Here is a 5,119-nt window from a genome sequence, read left to right on the forward strand (position 1 = left end):
CTCGAACCGCTGTTGCTCAGAGCTCAAACTCTTGAGCGAGCTCTTAACCAACTGAGCCACTCAGCCGGCCCAACTTGTTAATTATTTTAAATGTTAAGGGTATTGACTATATAAATGACCCACATAGAGGGCTGGCCGAGTGGTGTGTTGGTTAAGAGTTGGCTTGGGATGCCAGCTTTGAGAAGCAGGGTCCCGGTTCGAATCCCACATGAGGGCCAGTGAAGCTGCGCGCTCTACAGCTAAGATGGTGAACAACAGCTCGACTTGAAGCTGGGCTGCCGTGAGTCGCCAGCAACGGCGTAGGCTGCAGTGAAGCTGCAGTGGGCTGCCGTAAGCTACTGTGAGCGGCTGGCAGCTGGCATGAGCTGCCAAGAGCCGCGGTGAGTGGCCACCCAGTGGCCGGCGACCAATCTGCCTCACCCAGGAAGAGCGCAATGATAACACCAACATGGGCCAGTGAAGCAACGTCCTCCACAACTAGACTGAAGAACAAAAAGACAGCAACTTGTCTGTTCCCCTTCCCCGATTCCCCGATGCTGTTTCCCTCCCCCAATCCCCCAATTAAAAAATATAAATATTTAAAATAATAATAATAATAATAATAATAAATAACAATAATAAATGATCCACATAGAAGTACATGCTCCAAAAAAAGTGAAAAGGAAAATACAAAATATTGATAATAATATACAAATGTATTACAAATCACAAGTACATCTGGAATAATAAAAGTAGAGCACTCACAAAGCTACAGTAATCAAAACAGTGTGGTACTGGTATAAAAATAAACATAAATATAATTGGAATAGAATTGAGAGTCCACTGTGGAAAAGTTTGGCAGTTCCTCAAAAAATTAAACATAAAATTACCCAGCAATTCCACTCCTAGGTATATACCCAAAAGAACTTAAAACAGGTATCAAACAAAAACCTGTACATGACTGTTCATAGCAGCATTATTCATAATAGCCACAAGGTAGAAACAACCCAAAATGTCCACCAACAGATGAATGGATAAACAAATGTGGTAGAACCATACAAAGAGATATTATTCAGTCATAAAAAGGAATGAAATATTGATATATCCTCCAACATAGATGAATCTTGAAAACATTATGCCTAGTAAAAGAAGTCAAACACAAAAGGTCAAATGTAGTATGACTCCATTGATATAAACATGTCTAGAATAGACAAATCCATAGAAACAGAAAATAAGTAGATCAAGGGTTACCAGAGGGTGGGGAGTAACTGCTAATAAGTGGTAGGTTTCTTTCTTTTTTTTTTTTAAAGATTTTTATTGGGGAATTTGGGGGATAGGAACAGTGCTGGGGAATTGGGGGAAGGGGAACAGACAAGTTGCTGTCTTTTTGTTCTTCCGTCTAGTTGTGGAGGACGTCGCTTCACCAGCCCAAGTTGGCACCATCATTGCGCTCTTCCCAGGCGAGGCAGATCAGTCGCCGGCTTCTGGAAGGCCGCTCATGGAGGTTGCTGGCCACTCACGCTGGCTGCTGGCTACACACGGTAGCCCATGGCAACCCACTGCCACAGGGGCTGCAGCCTACGCAGTCGCCGGCGACTCATGGCAGTCCAGCTCCAGGTTGAGCTGTTGTTCAGCATCTTAGCTGTGGAGGGCAGTGTCACTGGCCCTCATATGTGGGATCCGAACNCAGGGGCTGCAGCCTACGCCGTCGCCGGCGACTCATGGCAGTCCAGCTCCAGGTTGAGCTGTTGTTCAGCAGTTTAGCTGTAGAGGGCAGTGTCACTGGCCCTCACATGTGGGATCCGAACCGGAGCCCTCTGGCATCCCAAGCCAGCTCTTAACCAACGCGTCACTCGGCCAGCCCCACAGTGAGCCTTTTCAAACGTAGACTTGTTCATGTTACTTTTGGCTCCAAACCCTTCAATGGCTTTCATCTCACTCAAAGACAATCGAAAGCCCTTGCCAAGGTGGACAAGACTCCATATGATCTGGCCCCTGGTTCTCTCTCTGACCTCACTCCTACCACTCTCTCCCTCACTCACCCAGCTCTAGCCACATCTGTCTCTTCCCTATTCCTTTCACAAGCCTTTGCACTCTCGTCCCTCTGCCTGGAATACTCTTTCTCCAGATAGTCACAGGGCTTGCTCTCTCACCTGGACAGAGTTGTTTTCGCTGACCGCCAAATCTAAAACAACACACTTCTGCCCTATCCCTTTCCCCTATTTTTCTTCCTTCGTAGTACTTAGTGCCCCTGACATATTATATTTACAGTCTGCCTTCCCCCTTAGGATGCAGGACTCTGCCTACTGCTATTTCCCCAGCACCCAGTACAGAAATGAATTCCTTCCAAACATTTCTTTATAATGACTGTTTCATAGTTGCATTTGTCCAAGTCCAATGGCAATTTTCATGCCCTGGGGTTCTTCCGAATTGGATCCCCTTCCTTGTGTACTGGGGAAAGTCACATGCTTACCTCTATGTCCTGAAGGGGAACACAAGCCTATTTTCCATGTTCAACTTTAAATGGAAATACCCTATACTTGGGGTTTGGGGTTTAAGAGAAGAGGAGGGGATCTGCTCTTAGTGTCTGACCATCTATAACCCTCTTCCTGATGCCTATATCTGGCTGGAGTCTAGCAAGATTCATTCTGCCACAGCCCATTTTCCGGGAAGTTGTGTTGTGGGAAAGACAAATACATGTAAACAACCAGAAATGTGATCTAGGGAGTGGGTAGGTATGGAGAATTTACTGTAATTACAGAGATTGGAAGGAGGAGGCCTCAGCAAAACATCCACCCGGGGCTCCACAGAGTTGTGACTGGTCTTAAGAATTGGGAGGTGGGGTCATGTACACAACATAGGACCATGAGCTCTGGGGACACTCTCGTCTACTTTCACCACCCTCCTAGCTTTGACTTTCACAGGAGGCCAAAATAAAACTGTAGCCACTCTGTCTATATGCTTGACCCAAGCCTGCTTTGTCTTAAAGGGAGGAGCCCATCTCTATTCTCAATATAGTGTCTGATCCCCATACAAATACAAAGAATTACCCACATAATGACTAGCTCATTTATGGGCCCACGTGGTTCCGATCCTCCTGTACTTTCAGTGCTGCAGGCCCCAATCCTGCCCTCCTGACCAGCGCTGGCAGTGGGCCACCTTCTACCCTGCCCCTTACACAGAAAGCTGCACTTCCCAGAACTGTTTTCAACAAGCTGCTCTATTCCTCAGATCTGCCTGAACTGGCTAGGGCACTCCACAATGATGAACTCAACTCTGGCTCCAATCCTGTGCCACCAGATGCAACTGCCCAGGAGGGACCAGCAGGGGGAGCCAAAAAAATTCAGATTCTTCAGTGAGACAAAAGGATCAAGGATAAAAGCTACTTCTCAAGAGGCTCAGGTAATTATCTCCTTATTTAAGATACACAGAACCAAGTACCCTATTAAAATTACTGATTGTGAAGTTCAGGTGAGTGGAAAGCCAAGTAGAATTCATCCAATCAGTCATCAACAACTATTTATTAAGCACCTACTACATGCCAGGCTAGACACTGCCTATAGAGTAATTAAGAAGACTATTAAAGCCCCTAACCTTATACATTACAGCTGATGAACTAGGAGAAGTGGTGAGTAGAGATCTAGGCACTTGGATCAAAGTGAAGATGTGTGATGGGTTCATGAGACTCCGAGAGTGGGAGAGACAAAACAATAGAGTTTGAGGCCAGAAAATTCCTGTCATTCTACCAATACAAAAGCCAAAACCAAAACCAAAAACTGCCAGAGAAAGAATGTCATGCTCAATAAAACTGCTAAAAGCAATCTAAATGAGAGCACACATTCCAGTATCTAAGGGAAATAACTTTGAGAATAAGTAGAAACCGAAAACTTGGTCAATATACTGATTTTGGTTCAAAATATTCCAGTGGGGAGAGGGAGTGAATGCGAATAGAGATGAAATAAGATTGGCCTTAGGTTGATGATATCACAAGCTGGGTGAGAGGTACCTGATAATTCATTATATTATTCTCTCTACTTTTGTACAACTATATGTTTGAAAAGTTCATATATATCAACAATTTGGTCAATAACCACTCCAGTCAAGTTTCACAGAAGATATCCTACTTGTTATGGGAGAAAACTGAGCATTTCTGTTCACCCAAAATTCCTAGAATTCAGGACACACGGAAGCTGTAGACATTTTCTCTCCTGTCCCTTTCTCTCACAGATATGCTGCCAGAGCCTATGATCCTGGTCCTTTAAAGAGTGGCACAATGTATGCACGTTATTTTGCTGGGGCTTCTTATCTGTGTTATTCACAAGAGCAGGTAAGAAGAAACTCAAAACCTCCTTTCTGGAAAATACTGAGATGTAAGTTCTATCTTCCGTTGCCCAATAGCGAAGGAGTGTTTGGGAATAATGATGAGAAGGGAATCCATGGGAGTGGAAGATGAATTCTGTTCTTAGTAGCACTGTGAGGTCACTGGGCAACCTTGAACAAGTCCCATAATCTCTGGGAGCTCCTCCTTTCTAAAGACAGGGACATATTACATATGGAAACAGCATTTGTAAAAGCTTGTTTTGGCAACATTAGAGAAATTCAGAAGACAGGTTCCTTACCATGTGTCTTCTCATCAGTATGACATCTCAGGAACAGTAATTTACAAAAAAGCAAACAGCAGATCATAAGGCTGGTGCCACTCCTGACCTCAGGAAAGCTCTGGCTCAAGAAAGAGATTTTCTTAGCAGGCCTTCTACCTTAGAAGTTTAATTCACAACTGGCAGGAAGTTTTGGGTCTGAGCTGAGGCAGATGGGAGTAGTTCAAGTTTCAGTGAGGATGAACTAAAAACAGCAGCCATCATTCACTGACATCAGGAAGTGGGGCTTGATAGCTAATGAATCTGGATTCAGAAGAAACAGTGCAAACAAGGCTAACTAGGATAGTAAAAGCCAACCCAGAAAACAGGGTGAAATAAGAGCTTGACAAAACCAAGCACAGCACAGTAAGGCAATAAAACAAACACTTGTTAATTATTTTATTTTTGTTTAATTTTTATTTATTTATTTATTTATTTATTTATTATTATTATTTTTTTTTTAGCTGAGCCATCCCGCCACCTGTTGGCAGCTCACGGCTGCT

The 5,119-nt window shown here is 44.0% G+C and overlaps 1 protein-coding gene across 12 annotated transcripts in view; it reads left to right on the forward strand.

Moving 5' to 3' along the window:
* PATZ1 (POZ/BTB and AT hook containing zinc finger 1) overlaps nt 1-5,119 on the forward strand; it is a 52,975-nt gene that overhangs the window by 32,763 nt on the left and 15,093 nt on the right. For 10 of the 12 annotated variants that reach the window (XR_002124045.1, XR_002124048.1, XR_002124044.1 and 7 more), the window contains 2 exons: nt 3,211-3,381; nt 4,207-4,306. The gene's annotated coding sequence lies outside the window, so the exon portion shown is untranslated. Of the gene's footprint in view, nt 1-3,210; nt 3,382-4,206; nt 4,307-5,080; nt 5,106-5,119 lie in introns of those variants that run through there. The other 2 variants (XR_002124047.1, XR_002124049.1) reach the window with 2 other exon arrangements.

Source organism: Hipposideros armiger, unplaced genomic scaffold (assembly GCF_001890085.2).
Source record: "Hipposideros armiger isolate ML-2016 unplaced genomic scaffold, ASM189008v1 scaffold_75, whole genome shotgun sequence".
Classification (NCBI taxonomy): Eukaryota; Metazoa; Chordata; class Mammalia; order Chiroptera; family Hipposideridae; genus Hipposideros; species Hipposideros armiger.